The following is a 22,549-nucleotide window of genomic DNA, read 5'->3' as shown; positions in this document are numbered from 1 at the left end:
GATAATTGAAGCCCGCACTTTTTGGTATGCTCTGATTCTTCGACTTCAACTCATTCAAGAGATTCATATGAAATTTCTTGAACGCTTCACTATGCATCGGATTTGGTCTTTAAGCTTAAGAAAAATATCATTTGTCCTTGCGCTGGTTTGAAAAAGGCACAAAATGTGCATTTCTTCTATATTCAACCAATACGTTTCGTGGTTATAGTGATCAACCTTGATGTGGCCTTGTCCTACCAGTCGGAAAAAAATAAAAATGGTGCTACCTCTATGATAAAATTACTAGTTCAACTAATTGTCATATATTCAGGTAGTGATGTCAAGTACCTACTCCCACCATGAATAATTAGTTGAGTTTCAATCGTGGACATTGAAACCCCTACTGTTCTCTCATCATTATTTCAAGAACCTGCTGGGGTTACATCAATGCGCTGCAATGCTCGATTCGGAAAGTACCCAAATCCCCAACAAAAAATAGATGAAGTTTATTACCGAAGCCGCCAAATATGCTGATTAGGGCGTTGAAATATATTAGCTTTTATATGGTGGTCAATTATGAAAAGTCTATTTTATATATAAAATATCAGGCTCTACCATCCCAATGAATAAATGACTACGTTTTTTTTGGGGCCGGTCCACAGCCTTTGATCACTAACTACCTGATATTCGATAACAGAAAAGTTACCTAGCGGCTCAAAGTATGTGGCTGCCTTCGCTCCGAGCGATAGCCAGCTGCTGCTTCTGGCGTCAAAGAAGCAAGAGATAACAGGTTTTAATAAATTATTTGGTATTTCAAGCGGCTCGTTGGTCTAGGGGTATGATTCTCGCTTAGGGTGCGAGAGGTCCCGGGTTCAAATCCCGGACGAGCCCTGCTTTTTTTCTTACTTTACTTTAATATCATCGTATTTTTCACATTGCACGTTCATGGTTTGTGCGGAAAGAAGCTTAATGCAGAGCTGATTTCGTTTTCAATTGCATTGTCATTATTTTCCTCTGGCCTTAGGGCTACCGTCCCATTTTTAAGTCTGAAAGCAAATGATTACTATGCGTAGGTACTTATTTCATTTCTGCCTCTTAAAGGGCCACGTTTAAATTTGCGTGATTTTTCTATTATGTAAGGATAGCGAAGTATTTTTGAAGTCCAAGAAATGTATTACAGCAAGTCCGATTGATCAGTTTAGCCATTCAGACGTCGGTATGATTGTTCTTATAATACGTCATTTTTCACGGTATACTTTCTCCAATTACTGAGTCCACGCAAGAACTGGTAAGAATAATAATAGCTACTGCAGTCCTATGACTTCAGTCGCGATGAAGCTAAATTCTGGCATTCAGTGTTTTGGGAACCACCTTATTCTCTTCTCATGAACAGGAGTCCAAGGTTAATTTAAGATATCGTGAACATTTAAATACCTCAAGCTCTTTCGTGACCATTTCAGCAACCTACGGGTCTTCAATTTCAGAGCCATACTTAGCAAATGAGTTGAGATTCGGGATTTCGGTAACTTTGGTTTAAGCTCCTCCGGTTGTTGGACCCCCTTAGGATATTCAGAGCACCCAACTCGAGTCAGAAACAGTCCCGTGATCTATTATGCATGGTAACTAACGAAAGAGAACCTCACCACAAGCATGACCTAGGAAACCAAAAATAAATGCCTTTGTCGAGAGTGTATACCTTAGCCTCTCTTACGCGGAAGAGAACCAGCAAGGTTTGCTAATTGATCTTCTTTAACTGAGCAAATGCCACTCCCTCAACAAACGCCGGCTAAAATCAAGATAAATCTATGAGGCAAGATATCATGACTTAATAACCGGCTATAACCAATGGCTGGCATCACAAATGCGCTTATTTCAGACCGAGAAAGGTTACTTATTTTTGAAGGAAGATGGCAAAAATTCCCTTACCTTTGGGATGCACTAATAATGCAAAATGATTTACACTGTTTCAACTTCGTAATACGAATTACTTCTTGATTTAAACCAATTCTCTTCTACATCCCTTACAAATATGTGCTTTTATGATTATCAAGTACCCTAAAGCTATCTCAAAATATTTTTTTTGCTATTTTATCGTGTACGTATAACATCTTTTTACCCTTATATTTGCGTTTAAAAATAGGAAGTTTACCATATATGCAAGGTTATGTAGCACAAATTATACATACTTTAACTTTGATTGGTTCTTTTGCTTTATATTTTAATTTTTTTATATCCTTCTCCAAAATTCACAGCTAAAAATGAGACATGCGTCACGAAGCGCGGTAGAAGTTACCGTATATGGGATATTGGAAGTACTTAAATACTCCATTACTTTCACTCCCCCCATTTTTTTCGCCACACAACTTACCAAAAAAAGGCAAAGTTAGGCTTATCATTGAAGTGGTTTGCTTTTGGGAAAAATAACATTGGATTAAGATGCCCGGGAAAGAGAGGATTAGGAAGTTGATTGTTATACAAGCTTAAGTCACACAAAGAATTTATCTTTCAGAACTAGAGCACACTATTTCAGGTACCAATAAATTCATTGCATCACCAAAGGTTTCATAAATATATTTCACCGTCTGAGATTTTAGCCTGAGGCGTGTTGCACGCAAAGCAGGAAGTATGCCACTTCATCAGAGATCCAATTGCATTTCAAAGACCACTCCCAAAGATTTTTCTCGTCATAGAAGTAAATATACTGACAGTTTGAAAGCGGAAAAACTTCTTAATTGGCCAAAATTTCAAGAAACAATTGCAATTGGTAACCATAACTAGGAGGCATTTTGTTTTACCCTGGATGGTTAAATGCTTTCTTCGTCTCTGGGCTTCGAAAAGTTTCCAAATAGGACAGGTAAATAATTAGTAAGCACAGAGTTTTGATATGCATTATTTTTCACGACGGAAAAATCGGTCGAATTATGTGGCATGCCAAGGTGAAAATGATACGAAATGCGGTGAAAATGTAAGTATTTGTCTAAGAGGTGTGCATCTCGTAAGAGCGATGCATTGGCTTTTTGGAAAACGTAAATTAAATAACATTTTTAGTTCACTCCAACTCCACTGCATCCATAATAAGTATTGAAATGAGACCCAAACGAGAGAAAATGGGTCCATTCTTTGGATTTTTGTGGAGTTTAGTTTTTCATTTTATAAAATTTTATAACGAAAACACTTTGAACGACTTCTAGCGACACTTTTAAAAATGTCAGTAATAAATTACAAAACGTCTTTCACCCAAGGTGAAAAACAGATCCTTTCTTGCCATGAGCAACTAAAATTTTTTAACAAATGTAGATTAAGTAATTGCAATGAGTCTAAAGGAAGATTTTCACACGTTTTTCAATATTTTTACGTATTTATAAACCATATCACAAGCATGTGAGACTTGAGGAAAAGTTTCAACACGTTTTTCAATACATTAGTTAATGTAGAGTAACTAATTACAGTGAGACTAAAGGAAAAGTTTTCAAATATATTTCAATATTGTTATGCGTTTATAAACCATATCACAATTTCTGTTTCAGAAGCAAAACCTTTACAAAATTAGTTTAAGTTCTCGTGGTAACTGAATTTCATTCGTCCCCTAAAAAAATTATGACATAAATTTTCACCGCCATCAATCTTGTTTGTGAACTAAAATGCTACGGTTTCCTTCTTGAAATGTATGCCAACTCGATACTCGAGATATCAAAAGATCTGAACACAATGCTAGCACTGCAGTCTAGAATTTCTTTAGGTGGCCCTAGACAAGACGTAGACGGCACATCTTATGTTGCACCCATCAAAGCAATAGATCTTGGAACCAGCGATGCGAAAATTGTGGTGGCAATGTTGGATCGTTGCTGATCTATTCACTGAAATGCGTCACCATGTAGCTCTAAATAGATCAAAGAAGGCCTACGGGGAGGAAGGAGGAAGTGTTCATATTTTCCGGGTACTAATGCGAGAAATTTTGGGAACAAACAAACGGCATAGTGATAGGAATAATCTCGTAAGAAGTGTAATATTGAGTGGTCATGAATAAGAGATTAACTTTACTTGGTAATAAGAGATTAACTCTTACGTTGGTTTCCACGGCGATGATCGTGATCATTGAAAGATTTCGATGTTCTCCAGCCAGGCATGTGGGTTTTGCGGGACGACAGTTTCGATAGTCATTCTACTCTCTTCTTCAAGTCGAAGGAGAGAAGCCTGATCACGATTCAATGGCTGCGCCGATATCGCGTTTACAAAGGTCGAACCGGTGATTCCATGACCCACACCAACCAGCGAGTTTGCAAAAACCTTGAAATTATTTTGCGCATATGTTTACGTTGCCGGAGTACAACGTTATTTTTGCGAAGAGTAAACTTAAAACTAACAATTTGACATAAACAAGAGACGACTTAATAGGATGAAAATATTGCAGAAACATGAAATATTTTAAATATATTTTTTGTACCAAACTGGTATAGTATTTTCATTTTCTTTCCGTATTGTTTGCTTTGTCGGAGTACAAGGTTATTTGTGTGAAGAGTAAACTTAAAACCAACAATTTTGAATAAACAAGAGACAACTGAATAGAATAAAAATATTGTAGAAAGATGAAATATTTTCATGTATTTTTTTAAACCAAACCGGTATTTTCTGTTTATTTTCTTTCCTTATTGTTTTCCATTTTTATATGAATTCACTGCTGCAAAAATAGGTAGTTGAAAACTCTGGTAGTTTGCCGATTGTTCAACCTCATTTATGATGAGCGCTGATTGGAATCGTAGAGGCACTGGAAATATTTAAGCAGGGCCTGCCAATGAGCAACGCATAGAAGAGACTGCAAGCCAATCAGTAATTAGCAGAAGGGGGGCCAGCTCTAAAAAGCTCCTAAACCTGTCCTCCTGGCTACGCCACCACTTATCACCAAAGAAGGTGACAGATCTGTAAATAAATAGAGCGCAATTGCAGTACTCGTAGACAAATGAATCATTTCTGCAAAGCACATTCACTGAAGAAGTATCAGAAGAAGCAGTTGAATGAAGGCTAAGAACCAGAGAAAAATAGTGGTGAACCAACCAGGTGAAGATAAAAATGGCGATGTCGTAGCAAAGGAAGAATAAAAATTGGGCTCGTCCGGGATTTGAACCCGGGACCTCTCGCACCCGAAGCGAGAATCATACCCCTAGACCAACGAGCCGCTTATTCAATCTCGCCTTTAGCATATGAGCTGTTTTTCTCGATTTTCCTGAAGTGGAATCCGAGCTTCACCGATGCTTGAAGGCATTTACCGTTCCGAGATCGTTCCAGCGATAGACCGGAAAGAGCGGACTGGCTTGAGTGCACCAGCTCTCAAGGTCACTTCCGTCTGCTCAACTCGCGATTTTTCGCTTTTCCCGTCGGTATCGTCTGCTTATGAGATTTCAAGAAGCTTATATTTATTACCTGCATTCCTCATTACACCACTTCCAATTAGGGAAGATATCACTATCTTTAAGGCTGATAGTGGGGAATCTCTCCAAATTGACACTAATCGCTTCCTTAAGATCAAGATATAAATCTCATAATTCCAAGAATGAAGTGCAATATCTTTTAATGTGATTTCAGCTGTATATATTTGTATCATCTATGGGCCTAATCACTTCAGAAGGTTCAACCAGTAGAATAATTAAGTAAAATTTTAGAGTTACCTTCGGTTGTCTTGAAGGAAGTTTGGTTCTTACCGAGCGAAAAAGGTAATTCCGTAAGGTTTGGTTTTAAAATACATTAACGTGTTAGAGTCCATGTTTGAATCCATGATAATTTTAATGTAACAGTCAATGTTCAAAGGGATGAATTAAATTATAACATGTTCTCTTTTCTGTCACAGCATTCGCACAGATTTGGTGGTATTACAGAGCGTTTTCGCGTTCATTCATGGATCCAACATTTCAATATGAATTTTTCAGTGCTAATTTGCCGTATAACATGATCTATACGGTCAAAAATTACCAGAAAATAATAGAAGAAATGGATTTTTAAAAGGTGTGTTGTTTAAGGAGACATTCCTGCCATCTCTTTCAGGTGGCCTAGTCACTGTGAGCCACATTTTAGGAACGATTACTACAGCAAGTTTGTGTTTGCTTGATATGAAAAAAGAAGCCATTAATCAAAGGATTAATTTACCTACTTTGGCGGCCATGACATTTTCCTACTTATTGTTATTTTATTTATTATTATTATTAAACCATTACAATACTATTTTAGAACCGTATTAGTTTTTTGCGATCGCAATTGTGAAAATCATTGGTGGAAATTTGTTTTTTGTAGCGGATGTTTCCAGGGTTCATTCTAATACGGCGGAGCTCCGACTTCTGAATCCTCTGTCTAGGGTCATAAATTTTTCCTAGGATTCCTAAAGGCATGCATTTAATGGTTTTCGCTTACACGAGGCCATAAACTGTTGTATAACGCCTCAAGTAAAACGTTTCCCACGAGTATTTAGGTAAGTTTGACGACCAAAAAGGCTATGATGATAGGTCAAAGCTTTATAAGGCTTGATATGCACCGTTGAGTTACGAAAAAGCACCATGAAATTCAATTTTTACATATCTCGATTATCCTTCCTTTTTGCACCATTGAAATAAACTGAGAGTGGATTCTTCCAATTCGAGTGGTGGTTACTCGTGCATTTTCGCAATTATTCTCGACTGCATCCATTAACTCATTAACTTGTATGAATTAATGCATCGCACAAGAGGCCTTAAGGAATATAAGGAAAAATGTTTGACCAAATATGGAATTAGATTCAGACGCTACGGCGCTCCGCCGAATTCGTGTTCCCGTACAATCCACAGCAAAAATGCATTTTCAGGAATTATTTTCAGAATTGCGATTGCAAAAAAAACTGTTATGGAACTAAAATCATTTTAAAATGGTTTTGAGTGGGTGAGAAGCCAAGGGGTACAAGTGATTTATTTTTTCTACACTGAGTTATTTACAGAAATCAGGTAGAGAAAACCAACGAGATCGATGAAATATTTAGTAGTACATTTGATTTTCCACTCGATGTCAGCACAGAACAGAGACTCTCTCGTATCCCTTGGCAACCAAGTTTTTGCGTATTTCTACCAACAATTAACTTTACCTAACTCTGTTGAGAAAAAAATCACTTGCACCATTTGGTTTCTCAACCCCTCGAATGGAAGATTCTAGAAAAATGGTAATCAACTTAAGAACCGCTAAAATTATTTAAACTTCTGATCGATGGATTCTTTTATCATCGATAGAAAAAAATAAAGCTTTTTAACGGATTGGGTAAACGTGCGCGAAGGTGGAAAAGAACAGGGATGTCATCGGAGATCTCTACCAGCGGAGGAAGGTAAGGATTTGTACTATCACAAGCAGTGCCTTCTGCCGGCAAAAACCCAGTCGTACCCGTAAAACGTGTTACCAACAGAAGTGATTTTCCTACCACTTAGGTTCATTCCTCTGACACCATGCAAAATATCTTACAAATCTTGTTAGTAGAATATCGTTAAAATCCTTGGTCTTAATATATACTTATAATACATACTTCACAATATATACTTAAGTACGCAAAAGCTATTTAACATAGTAAAACCTTAAAATACCTAACAATGGGCAAAGGAATACTTAAAGAACTGTGAAATGTATTTTTATAAAAAAATTATTAATTATACGCTGCTTTGGAAACATTCAGGGGATTACATACATTCTGTAAAAAATATATAATTGCCTTCATCGAATCTTTGATACTTCTCGAGCCTTCAACCTAATATGGAAACGTTATGAAATAAAAGTTATCATATTACATCGTTGTATTTGTCGTCAAAGTGACGAAAGAGATTTTAATTTGTAATCAAAATTAATCTACGTATGAAGGATTATCATCATAAAATGGGCCAATGGACCAGTATGAACAAAATCTTCGAGGGACAAGTGGATAGCAAGAGCAGAAAAGAGAGGCTTCGATACACTATGTAGAAAAGATTATCAATGGTGTGAAAAAAAAGATGTACTCGGTTTTGAAAAGACCAGCTGATAGTACAGTTGGGTTGAGAGCTGCATTGAAACAATAATAGAATTATTGACTGGAGACGACGCTGGGAATATAAATATCTACATGATTTTGTTTAGAAAAGTTCACTGCGTAAGAGGAATAAACATCAGCCATCCAGCACCCATAATTTGTATGATGTTGATGCGCACAAACTTCTCCATCTGTTTTTTGTGTTCACTTCAAACTTTTAGTCATGGATTATGTTTTGAAAGTCCTAGCAATATTTATAGGTAGGGTGAAGAGTAGTTGAAGCGCCTCTCCCAACTTAGCTAAGTACTTGGCTCAACCATCAAGTTACTATAAAAATGTGGATAACTAAAATGCTTGATACTGGCAGTATTCTGAAAAGTCTTTGATACTGAAATTCTTCTTTTTTTTTAATGGGTATTCCATTTATTTAGGTAGAGTATTTCGTTCCCCATCCACGGGGATTAAATCTGATTAGAACTTGTGGTCGCTCCATTTTGCCAAGTTTTTTTCTATCCTGCTATAGCTAAGGTGCGTCTGCAATGACATAATATTCTTACCCGTGAAATATCACGCGCAAAATGATTCCGTGAACGTCATTCCAAGTTTACGCAGAAATGCGCCAGCACCATGTATTCCCTCCCATACCACCAAATTCTTGGGATTCAACTTCATATGCAGCAGAAATAGATTCCTCCGATAAATTGGATTGATGTTGGTGCAATCCGTTCGTCATGCACCATTTTGAAATTGCGCAGCACTAGATTCGCCTTTTTCTAGCGAATCAAACTGATAAAAACTACTTTGAGAGTTGCTACGTGACCAGAAAGCGACCCAAAAATGGCTGTGAAAGAGTCATCCTATTATGATAAGATTTGTTCAAATACCGCTTTTAAACTAAATCTCCACCATTTAGAAAATAAATACTATTAAATAGGAAAATAATAAATCGATCATATTACGAGGCATATCGATTTCAATAAGACAATCAAAGGAGGATTAATTAATGACAAGAATGGCAAAGGACTTATTTTAGTGGCGCACAACATGCTAAGGACGTAAATACATAAGTATGTAAACATGCACAGCTTAGCTGAAAGGAAAGATGACTGAGGATATGGATCTCACGTTTAGTTCCTTCTGATAATGATACTCATTTAGTCGTAAGAACTAGTTATAAACTTTTTCAATTATTTTTGGCTAGAACCTCTACGTTATCTTCACATTACGGCCTTGCGGTAGACACGAACAAACCCAGAGCCGTATTGCCGTATGTTTAAAAGCTTGTTCAAAAATGGTGGAGATTATTTCCTCAATGCAAGAGGAAATTTCAGGAATATTTCATTCATATCAAAATGTGATTTATAGGCAACATTTTATCCGTAGACTCATATTTTTATCGGAATCACTACCGACGAGCTATATGGATTTATACTCAAATTATTGAACCATTAAGCTGCATACATAATTCAGGAGGGATTTGGGATAAGTAGGATGTTACATTGCTACAAATAGGTTTTAAATCACTCTTCCATCGAGTCAAAAAATATGCAGTTAAGAAGACCTAACATAGTAGATATGTGATCTCTGTATTCTCTCCGGGTTTTCACCGCATCCGTTGGCTTTTGGCGACAACAGTTTCGCTGACATTGCAGTCAGCGTCTTCAGGTCAAAGGTGTAGTAACTCGTTTCGACCTGAAGACGTTGACTGCAATGTCAGCAAAACTGTTGTCACCAATATCCAACGGACGCGGTGAAAACCCGAAGAGAATGCAGAGATCATCTAATCAACGCCGAAAAAATCTTCGAACCTACATATTAGATACGTATTCAAGAAATAAATAAAATATTGCTGTTCGGTTTATTATATGAGATTCTTATCGGTTCACGTCGATCAATTTATCCCTTGAAACGGCTGAAGTGAACTTTTGATATTACTCACTCTCAATCCAGATAACTCTTCCCAGCGCCGGGATTGCGAGGGATCGTGGCTTGGACCGTATCCAAAATATTTTTTTCCCCTTTGAGAATCTGACCTAACCTACGGATGAATTCCTTCAACTTGAAGGTAATAGTAAAGGACAAGCGAGTTGTAGGTTACCCTATGCACACTCCGCGAGTAACACGCGAGTACTGACGCTTTTATCGGGAGTTCCACTCGAGACAAATGAGGGGCGATATGTAGTTCAACGTGGCTTCTAGACCAACTTTCAAAATACTATCATTTACAAATTTCAATACAAAATAATATCAAAATAATTTACAATCAATTTAAATTTTCACTGTGTCATTTTCTATGCACATTTTAGTCACAATGCTAAACGAACAAATTTAAGTTGCCATTTTCAGTACCAAAATTCCGATTTTCATTATTAAAATTTCGATTTTCACTAAGTGCTCAACGAATGACAGCCTAAAATCAACTCACCCGGTGGAAAATCTAAGAAGATTTTACAAGTGTTCAACGAGTTAAATTGATACCTACGTTTAAATGAAAATTAAAGTCTATATTACGTCATAAATATTCTGCGTAAGAAATCTGTAATACAATAATGCTTAAATCTAAACATTATTCAATATTTTTCAAGAAATAATCTACAGATTAATGCTAATACTACAGTATTGTGTAAGAGTTCTTTTACGATAATTTTTTTAATTTCTTATAATTGTCTGAGTTCGTACTTGTATTTTTCAAGTAACTTTGAGTGCCGACCATTGTTAATGGCTTACTTTGTTTCCAAACGCTACCTGAGCCTCAGCTACATTAAAGCCATCATGAAAGATTATGACGAAAGTGAACATAAAATTTTGTGAAATTCCCCTTGAATATTTTATAATAAACCAACCCTAGTTAAGACTTCCATCAATAGAAACTACATTGAATTAAACAATTTGTTAATTAGTAAATAATCAAGAATTATCTTATATAATTTATTTTTCACTTGTGTCATAATGAATGCCAAAGTTAAGTCTGAAATTTTCCCTTTGATGTCCCATGCCTTTCTTAGACCTACTGATCAATAAAGAATACCATATTAAATTCTCTGCCTCTGTAATTTGTCCTCAAAGGGATTCGTCCTCAGTCGGTTGCATCCTACCCTACTATTGCACCCCAGGGGAATACCAATTATCCTGGATTAGTGGCAACCCACAATGCATGCGAAACTTTCTCCTGTGCGTTTGCGCCTGCCACCACACCTGGACCACGGTCCCGCTATTACCCTCACTGCAAGGATTGGATAGGTGATTCTTATCTTCTGTGCAAGCCACCAAAATCTTCAAACCCTACCACAAAGAGCCACCACGACCGCGATGCGATACAGGCAAGATCGCTGACTCCATTTTAACAGGACGAAACCTACCCTTGGAGAATACTACATGCCCAATGATGCTGAATTCAGTGCGCCGGAGGATGCTACGAAATTTTCCAAATCTGTTGCAATGTCATTCATTCCATTCCATACTCATAGTTAATTTCCGAATTTTATGAGTATCTCCTAATGATAATTAAATATAGAGTGATAAAATTATTATTTACAAGTTGATCAAATGAATAATAATAATAATATCTATAAAAACCATGCAATCAAATAATTGACAAAATAAAGTATAAATTATTCAAATAATAATAATGTACTGTTTTTTCAGGCTAGTGTATAAATCAGCCTAGCCCACTTCCTGGTCTGGATTCAAATTAGGGGAGATATACATTATTTGTGAAATCAGATTCTAAAAAGTCCCGGTAAAATGCGATTTCGACAGCCCACGAAATATCACAGCATTAATCACAGCATAAATATAATATAATTATTATTAAAAACGTGCCAACTATTGCCATGAAATTTATTATTACTATTAAATACCGCACTGGGAGTCTTGTATCGCAATAGTCTAGGATGTAAGGATAGTTCTTTTACTGAATTCCCGTCGTTGATACATGAAGACAACGTTTCTAATCCTTCACGAAATTCTCCTTCAAAATTTCCTCTACATACGCAAAATCAATAGTAACTTTGTATCTTCCAAACTGTTTTTAATGTTAACTTTTGTACCCGATGATAGCTAACTTGGAGATACCAGGAGTGTGCTAAACATTATAAATCCCGTAGAACATATATACACAGTTAATATCCGTACTTAGTACAACTTGCTTAATGAACATTTCTATTTTTTCATTTATGTAGAGCAGACCCACGGAAAACAGCATTTTTTGCCCTTTGCAACGGAGTTTTCATAACAGTCAACAGTTGAACGTAGCCTAACATCCATGCCCAGAATAGGGGCAACCAACCTAGGCGGGACGCGAACCCGCGACCTTTGGATTGGAAGACAAGGACTTTACGCCGCAGCCACCAAGGCCAGTAAATCTATTACTTAGGTAATTAGTGGCTAATAAGTAAAAATTACAGTTCCACCGAAATCGGGATGTCTGATCACTTTATAGATTCCCCATTTTGTTGGTGAGATACGTGGCCTGACTTGTGAGCTGCTCCCTTTCGCGTGCCAAGCGGAGACACGAGTTTGGCGGGGGGGCGGCTCGCACCGTACACCCTCGTGCCGCGTTTCCCGCTCGTCCCGTCGTGATTCAGCGCCTGCCGGAGGGGGCAGTGGCCTACATTCATTCCCTTTTATACTCCTCCTGACGACGCTCCCCACCAAGCTCTTCTTCGAAGAAAAAAAACAGCTGCCTAGCGTATCTCGCCGCTTCCTCCTCACTCCAGTCTCTTGGCTTTTAAAACGCTCTCCAAACCTCTCTCAAAGGGACGTCGGGATGAAATCTATTTTCGTGGGCGCCGCGTTTGAAGACATCGCGCCCATTTCGGGAGAAGCCGCGGAAAATGCACTTCCCGTTCGTGCTTACTTTTCCTTACTTCGCTTTTCCTCGTTAAGAGCGAGATCCCGGACCTCAGTTCTCAAAAATGCTAGCATCTCCTTCTTACTCTATTTAGATGGTTACAACCCTGCATGGATGTTTGCCGATTAATTAGGTGCATGCTGAATTAAAAGTTGATAGCGGTACCGCTAAATCTAAAACCAGAATTCATATCGAGTAATCAACTCAGCACTACAAATCGTACAATTTACCGGCCAATATTACAGTGCCGATTTTAAAATCGTACAATTTACAATTGCCGTCTTCGGGGTAAAGTCCTAGCCGGCCAAATAGGAGGTCACGGGTTCGAGTCCCACCCGGGTAGGTTGACCCTACTAGGGCGTGGTTGTTTGTGAACATATAATTGTTAAATTCGGTGACAACCCCGATGTAAAAGGCCAGTATGAGCTGTTTTCGGTGGCTCGGGGATGAAAAAAATTCAAAAATACATAAACTTTCTTTACTCAAAATCTCATTCGGTCAACAAACAATTCAATTTCACCTCTTGGCAATTATATATACGATCAGTAAATAGCAAAATATTTACGATTTCACATGATAAAGAACTGTGGAGGCGATTTCTCGCACCCAAATATTTTATTTCAGCGTAATAAATGAATCAGTGGCAGTAAAAGGCGGCATTTGTGCAATTTTTTCCGGATATTCGATATCAACCTCCTAAAATCTGATATGGGAATTATGATACATATCCATAAAAAATTGTTGCACGAATAGCAATTTTAGTCACAGCTGTTACCACTGATGAACTCAATTATTATTGCTTTAAGGGACTTGGCACGTTTTTTAAAGTATAACCCATACTTTGAGGTTGAGTAGGCAAAGCCATGAGGTTTTATGTTAAAAAAGACATAACTTATAGAACTTATTTTGATGAAATGTATTCCTAAGTCTATTACGGTGGCATGGACAAGAGTAAGTAAGAACGATATGGGCTGAAAGTTTGTGCAATTAATTTGCCAACTGCATGTGCTGTATTCGTGAAATGGTCCTCGTCTCTTGCCAGGAGAGTCGCGAGGGCTGACGAGGGTCAATGAGGGCCAGGGGACTAAGATCATTAGCCAACCGTTACTGCGGCTCGTGAGCATCTGATGTGGCGTTTACGATTGAGGGCGCAACCTACTCCACTCTCAAATATTTTATTCCTCAAAGCGGTTACCAGGACAGAAAAACGGAGTGAATCCTGACCCTAAATGACTAAAACCTTAAGGCCCTCGCAACATGTTTTTCGTTAGATTTGGAAACACATATTTATCGCTATTTTATTTAATACTCTCGAGGGATTTATAATTGAACGTTCAACTGCTCAAAGCCAGTAAATATATTGCGTTATACGCTAGCCTATATATATTGAATCGTAACTACGCAATCACTAGCGATCATCTTTGGCGCGTACGATTATAATATGGTGAGAGGCTTCTTTGCAGTAGCTATATTTATATTATACCATACCATTTATATTAAATGACAATCAATCACCCTCGCAGCCATGCGCAAATCACACCTCATCTATCGGAGCTAAGACACCTCGAAGTCGGCGCTTACGATTAGGGAGAGCAAATTTAGGTACTTACGTCCGTCCAGTAATCCTGTAAGCTTTGCTTATGCATAAAGTAGAAGGCAGTGGGTAATCAAATGGAAGGGCAAAGGGATGTTACCTGTTACTTGATTGACCCTTAATAAGCACTTAAGTTTAGTTCTAGCAAATTAGCGTAAATTTGCACGAGGGATGAAGGCATGAAAATTTATTAGAAATGCCAAGTGTAGTACTTATATAAAAGTTCATAAATTTTCAACCACGCGATTATATCTTATTTCAATATCTTGGATGATAATCTTTTTCTGCTGTTGGAAGAAGAATAGAAGAACCGAAAAAAAATCTGGACGATTAAAATCCTACTTCATGAGAAAATTTTTCAAAAGTGACAACCTAATTATACTCTAAACTAATGATAAAAAACTAGTGAGGAACTGAGATAAACTAATGATATTCATTGGGCAGCAATAAGGAAAAACCTGAAAACCTTGGACAAAAACTAATTCCATAAAATGAAATCAAATCGATAAATTTAGCTTTAGTTTTCGATAAAACTAAAATATTTTTATAGTTTAAACTGAAGAGACCCCCTAATTACCTCAAGGTTCGCCTAGTGATGACGAGCTAATCCATCCAAACTTAGGTTAAATTACTGAGCACGGACCCAAGCCAAAACTTCAATGGATATTAATTAATAATAAAGGCACTTGAGTGCACTATTGGTTGAGGCTATATCGGTGCACCAATGGATTTTCTGCGATTACCTATCAAAGTCTGGCATAACTTAACTTTCTTTATTCACATACTGTACCTTATACAGATACTTCAATCTCGATTTGTACCTGTTTTATAAAATACATGAATGAATGCAAGGTAATAAGTCGGTTTTGAGTATTAGACCTGTGTGTCGCAAATTCTGCGTTAGCATAACGCGTCCCTAAGTTTATGGTTCTTCACGATAGATACAAAAGACATGCACTCATGGGAAGTAAATATTTATCTCCCGGATTCCCATTTGTTTCCACGAACCTCTTTTCCTCCGTAAACCAAAATCGTTCGGGGAACAACATATCTTCGCCCATATAAAAGGAAAGTGAACTTTATAGCCTGAGTCGAAGCTGTAAACTCCGAAGTCCCAAAGCAAACCATTTGCTAGGGGCCCGTGTATTTTGACGAAATTGTACTAGCCAACGCGCAAAGCAGACGAACTCTATACTTATTGCTGTACACTTTTGCTGGCGTCTGTTAGTCTACTTACTGTCTACAACGCACATGCAAACTCGTATTCTAATTTTTACAAGCAGCTAAGCAGACTTTTTTTTATTTAATCAAATGAATACACCATGTGAGACTCTTGTGATGTGAGGGCCCCGTTGTCCACGGCACGGCGGTGGTCAGTAGTATCCGAAAGAATTTAGGGACAGGTATGTATTTTCCCGTATTTCTGAATGCTGAAACTGAATAAAATTAATAAAAATACTCAAAGGGTTCCAATTTCTCCATGTTTCCGGTGCAACCACGTAGGTTTGTTGGTAATGACAACAGTTTCACTGTCCTCCTTATATTTTGTCCACCTTACATATAGTTGAACATAGACGACGGCTACCATCTGGATGCCCATTGGAGGAGGCTCATTAGGCGGACCAATAAGAGAGCGGCAGCCACAACTGGCGCACAGTGGACTAGAATTGAAAAAAGCTGGCCAAAAGTCGCTAGAGTCTAAGTTATTAGTAAATTAACGAAACATTTTACAAATTGTGTATTGTAAATGTGCAATTTAACTTATTTAGGATTATGTAGGCCAAAATGTTGTTCAGAAGGGCGATAACAATTAAAATAGGCGAATGTGATGCGGGAAGCAAACTCTACAGGGGCACGCCTATCTTCTGCTATTTCATGTTTGGCTGACTAAAAAGTATGCGATAACATCATTTCATATTATCCTACCTTATCTCAAAGTACTCTTACTATAATATTGTTGCAAGATTAGGATATTATGACAAATATAAAACGCTTAACAAATCATACAGTATAATTCCTAAAAATATCAAGGGAAAAATAGAATTTTTTCTACTGCTAACAACGTTAAAGCTATCAAATAGTTTTGCATAAGGTAAATTTTGAGGCAAAAAGTCAACTTTTCTGTTATGTTTTACCCGATTTTTTCTAATTTTCTAATGTTCTAATCCTTGTGTCGGGCTTCCAATGCCTCTTCGGAAAGCTGCCCAATAGGAAGAATGTCATATTTCACGTTTCCCGCTCCATGTATAAAAACTTTGTGAATAGTTCCCTCTCTATTTCCCAAGACGACACTATGTAAATCTTGACTAGTCACTGTCGTTGTATCCATAACTGAGCAACTACTCTGTGGACGTCCTTCGGCAATTCGACAAGGAATACTGAAAGGAAACTGACTCGGTTAGAAATGAGCGAGCCAATCGCTTAGACGGCTTATTTTGGGAAAATTAAATTTCTAGATTGGAAAAATTTGCACGTGTTCAAAGTAAAAGAACAAATCTGGGGACACAAGTGGGCAGCCGCCGAGTGAAAAGGGCTAGGAAAGCGCGCGAACCGTTAGGTTTATTACCGTCCGCACGCGGCCTCCGCGCGAAGACCCAAGGGTAAAACCGTCAGATAAGGGTACATACCATAAAGTCATCGCAAATAATAAGTAGTTGAGTGCAATGCAACATAAATGTAAACCAGTGGCAGAGACCATAATAATTTATAATTTTAATATTGAAGATATACTAGCTAATAATTTCACTGTCAAAAACTTGAATCAAAAAGGCATTAAAAAATATCAGGTAATCAGTTCCATCGAAAACCGAACTATCATCATTCTTACATGGGTAGCAAAAAAAATTGCGGACTACAACTAGGAATCATTTTAAAAATTTTGCTTAACTTCGAACTGCTTCTCGCTACAATGGAAAGTAAAATCTTTTTCGATGGATGCGACGAACACTTATTGAAGTCACAACGAAACGGAGGCGGGTGCAAGGAGGCTTTGGTTCCCAGGAACAAGTAGGTAACTATATCCTCTTTTAAAGCGCTTCTGACGTTGAACAGATCAATCCAGTGTTATAGTGGATGTTCACTCGACACTCTCTCTAGGACAACTGATGGGTGTGGTACGCAAAAACAACCGAAAAACCCTAACTAAGAATTCCATTTGTCGGAACAAGTGGCGGTAAGGGTCGGCAGAAAGAGACAAAAAAGTGTAAAAAGCATAACATGGGATAGCCACCGATGAATTAGGGGAAGTAGAAAAGAGTCATTACTGGTAAGGTTGTAAAACCAGCATTGTCGGGCCAGTAAGTACGGAGGGTCGCAAATCCTCAACCATTCGGCGTGGGCGCCTGTCGCTGCACGTGCATGACCTTCCTAAACCCCTCGACCGCAGCCTGCCCATGATGCTTTAGGGAAATCCGAAATTCTGAGAAAATCCTTTCAAATATATCTTAGCCATAACTCTGCCGAGGAACCTTCCAATGACCTAATCGTAGAATTGCCAGTCACCAATATAGCAAGAAATTGTTATTTGCGACAAGATGTTCGTTGAATTTAGCCATTTACAATATAATGTGCAAAAACAACATGACAATTATTCATAAAATATGTATTCAAGTGACAAATGTCATTGGACTTCTAGTATTCCGTAGTCTTTATGCACGGATATCATATCCTTTCTTCGCTTAGTCCCGCCGCGCCGCCGTTTCGTGGCCGCCACAGTGGACCGTGCGGCCGGGGTGGATTCACAGAAATATGGTTGTTAAAATTAGGATCGCAAGTTATCGCAAAAACTGCACTCTGGACATTATTCTATATGCTTTTGTATATCTCACAGTGCAAATAACTCCGTGTATTCTGATGTATATACAAACGATAATTGCCGTTAAAAATGAAATTCAATGAAAAATCAACACAGTTTTTGAAAAATTATAAAAATATGAATTAACAAGTAAAATCAAACAAACACTGTCCATATTCATTTTATGAAGACCAATTTTATGGATAAAAATACATTGAAACCAATATTCGTAACAACGACACTGTAATGAAGCTACAAATTTAGCTATTTTCAACGGAAAAAATTTGGTCGCTAAAATCACTCCGACATGCTCTACTTTAAACAGCTGTAAAAATTATACTAACGTATTCCATGCTCTGTATGGTATCCTATCTTGTAGAGTACATGCTTAATAATGAATACCAACTGTTTTTGGTTGATTTGCGCTAACTTCATTTTTCGACTTTTGGCCAGCTTTTTTGGATTTTGGCCCACTGTGTGGCGGGACTGACCCCCTATATAAGGAGGACAAAAATCGTGGGCCAGCATCATCTTCGACCTGAAGACGCTGGCAGTAATGCCAGCGAAACTGTTGTCATCACCAACAAACCTACGCGGTTGCAGCGGAAACATGGAGAAATTGGAACCTGAACACCGCGGAAACCTACGTAGTTACTCAAAGGGTGTTTTATAGGGATGATTTTTCTCTGACATATAATCGGGTAAGCACTCCTTCGTAATGTAAACATTACATGAATTCTTGATACTCAATGCGGTTGGTGGGAGCTCACAACAAGGATCATAACAACGCGCACTACAAGCTTCGAGGAAAAACTTTACCCATAAAATAATGCCTCCCCCCAGGTTAGCCATACGATCAAGTCCAGTCCGTCAAAGCTGTTATCAACTCAAATTTAAAAAAAAGAATATTTAATATAATTACATACGCAACGCCAGAACAGGTATTTCGTAACTATTCCACGTAGCACCTTTGATAATATCTATAATATTTTAATGAAGTACGACGTTACACCCCTTAATAATTTATACATATAATTTACTTGCTACCTACCACAAGGCAATCGAAGAAAGAAAATATATAACTCGTCAATTTGAAATTCACTAAATGATTTCACTCTTGCTCATTTTATATTCATATTTTTATTTTGGTAAAAAAAACACCGTTTTCAAAATTAATTTCTTCGGTCTCTTCGTTATTCGGTGGTAATCCGGCAAACGTTTGCACGACTTGGGCCTGTCTTGAACCCAATGTGTTCCGACCGTCATCCTAACCTAAATACACAGACGAGAAATGTTTGCGGTTGCCATACGGCCAGGGAAATCTCCGGGTTGCCCGACGACAGTTAATGCTAGCGTACATAAGCAAATAAGCTTAGCATACTTGAATCAGTGGTAGTAATTTCTTTCCGTATGTGACTTATGGGGGAAAGGAGAACAACTTTACAACACTTTATCAAGAAAATGAGAATGGAAAATCTCATTCCGCACATTTTCAGCTAAAAATATACCAAATCTTTCTTTAAAAATCCACCCGCGCAAAGTTTGAAGAAAATTACAGCTGAAAACGGAAATAAATTCAAAATAAAAAAGTATTCATGAGTGATTAAAAGAGAGAAACGTAAAGGACCCTCACGGGTCCCACACGTAATACGGGCACCGTCATTACGGGTGTATGCGGCGTGACGTAGTGGAGATTTCCCCGACGTTTCGTGACCGACTGCTGGTCACTTCTTCAAGGGAATAATGCTGGGATTTGGTTTTTGCTGCCTTTTTATTTCAAGTGGGAAGGGTGGGCGGAGGGTGTGAGGACTGGAGGGGGAAGATGACGAAATATTGCGGATGACTGGGTTCCATGTACTGCTGATTCTCAATCCGGTATCTCTGTTATAATTATTCACATGGGTTTAGACCAGTGCGTAGGAATTTTCGCTAAATAACGAGATGTTTCAGATGACCGTCATCACTATTATATTAATAATATAATATTATAGGTAGCTATTATAAGGAAAATTATTAGACCAAAATAAGAAATATTTTGCAGAAAGGATAGATTCATGATGTAATTTTTCCCTAGAACTCTTAGATATATAATGAAATTTATCTCAAATTGCATCAATGAAATTCCGCTCAATTAGGACAGGAAGGATTACTGAGGAAGTGCATCATACCGAATTTCATTCCTCAATGCTTGGTCGGTGGGATATCTTTCCATTTGCATGTCCAATTTTGTGCTAATATTGTATAATTTCACCACCAAATGTGTAGCCCAATATTTCCTACCAAAACCAAATGCCTTCGAAGAGCTCATTAGGGCATTATTTAGATCTTCAAAATGCTAAGGCATAGGATCATTCGTAAGAGCAACTCGAAAATTTTACTCAAATTGTTTACTTCTATATATTGAGGTTATCTTGAGGGTGAAACAGCATCTTTCTAGTTTCTCCAAACTTCAGCTGGCAGAAATATTCATAACCGCACCTTAGAGCTTTTTCGTGGAAAGTTTATATAGCTGGTGGCACTCGATGAGATCCATAAAAGCCGTATTTCAGATCCTCACAGAAAGAAAAAGATTCCCTTAGTTAGGGTCGTGAAAAGTTTATATGAGTGCCCATGGGTTTCCTAGGTTGATAGGTTTTTGCATTATGCCTGTGTTCAGACATGACCGGCGCGGGTTAATCATGGCTCGGCCTGAACAGAGAATGGGAATATCTTTGTAGGAAAATTTCCCTAGGGATCCCAATGAGTCATTATGCTCCCGTCATTAGGATTCCCGGGTGATGAAAACAAGAGTATACACGTCCCAAAATATAGATCGTGCTCAGAACACTGGGCTTATTGTGAGTTAACCTTCCTAACCAACTGCAAGTATTTTATCTGATGTCCTTGGAAATATATCCTTCACAAGAATGGCTAAAATTCTTAAATGAAATGGGTGACACGATGGCTTTGATAAGAGATTTTTGCTAAAAATTATATGCGTTCCTTCCCTTTTCACAACAATTATTTCCTTGATAAGATTTTTATCTTCTAAGAGTCCAAAACGCCGACACTGGATTCATCCAGGCTGGCCAGGACAAAGTGTAAAATACTCATAAAAACGAAGTCTACCAGGCTCCACTCTGCTGCGTCTAGTTAAAGAGCCTATTGGTTCCCAAGTATTTTTCCCATGTTCAGTAGTTTAAATACAACTTCTGAGCATTTAAAATATAAAATACTGTGGCGGGAAGGTTGCACTACGGAAGACCTGAAGATGAGCCGGAAGATCTATGGTAAAAATTCCTATCTGCAACTGACCGCGCCCATATCAAACACTACAGTATAATACCGCACCTCTCTTTTACCTACCGTATTTCCGGATATACCACGCGCAGTTATTTTTCCTTTTCAGCAGCGACAAAAAAATCTGTTTGCACCATAAACGTTAATGCGCGGGTACCCGAGTATTTCCATTTATTGTAGTCATACTAAGGTCACATAACGGCAGTATCACCAAAAAGCTCCGAATGAGTAACCATTTTGTTTGCTTAATCTTTCCCTGCCAGCTGTACCCATAGATGACCCTACCCATCGCAGTCGTAGTCATCGCCATTTATCTAGTATGCAAGGTGGGCAAATAAGTTGCAGAGGCTGGTAGCCACCAAAAAACTTTAACGCCAGGTCAATGCTTCTTGGAAAACAGTAGACTACTTATCCAGTATATTAACGTTAATGCTGTAATTTTTCCATTGAATAAAGCACGTTATGTTGAGTAGATTATTCCGAAATTATTATTTTCCTTAATTCATATCCCAAATACACAAATATTACAAAAAAGGATTCTCAAGTCGGCCTCTAGATGTGTTGTCAACCACCGCGCATTTAAATAGGTTTACAAAACTCACCACTCGCGTCGCTGACGCACAAATTGATCCGAGTTACATGCGGAAATGAGGTATAATCAGCGGTTATAACCGAAATGTATATACATGATGATGTGATCTAACTAATTCATTTCTTTTCAATGCCATACTTCGCAATGACAACCATTATACTGCAAAATGTTGGATAAAAGTGGATCGCATTGCACTCATCACCGCGCCGCGGACATTCTTGACACCCGATTAAAATGCGACCGAAGTGACAATAGAAGTAAGCCTTATATTGGATGGAATTTGGTCTCCTCTATGCAGTCTCCTTGCCCAAAATCAAGGACCGCATCGTACACGATCGTCCTTGGCACATGAGAATACACATAGGCGTACCCAGCGAGGGGCAGGGGAGGCACCTGCCCTCCCTCCCCCCCCCCCCCCCCAGAACAAAATCGCAAAAGTCTTTAATCAAAATCAG

The 22,549-nt window shown here is 38.1% G+C and overlaps 2 non-coding genes across 2 annotated transcripts; one reads left to right on the top strand and one right to left on the bottom strand.

The window, feature by feature from the left end:
* The first annotated feature begins 798 nt into the window (after nucleotides 1–798).
* Nucleotides 799–870, top strand: Trnap-agg. The gene has a single exon. It is a non-coding gene; the product is annotated as a tRNA-Pro (tRNA).
* Nucleotides 871–5,080: 4,210 nt separating this feature from the next.
* Trnap-cgg lies at nucleotides 5,081–5,152 on the bottom strand. Its single transcript has one exon. It is a non-coding gene; the product is annotated as a tRNA-Pro (tRNA).
* Nucleotides 5,153–22,549: the final 17,397 nt, after the last annotated feature.

This window comes from Ischnura elegans, chromosome 5, assembly GCF_921293095.1.
Source record: "Ischnura elegans chromosome 5, ioIscEleg1.1, whole genome shotgun sequence".
Taxonomy (NCBI): domain Eukaryota; kingdom Metazoa; phylum Arthropoda; class Insecta; order Odonata; family Coenagrionidae; genus Ischnura; species Ischnura elegans.
This window is presented reverse-complemented; position numbering and strand designations above follow the sequence as displayed.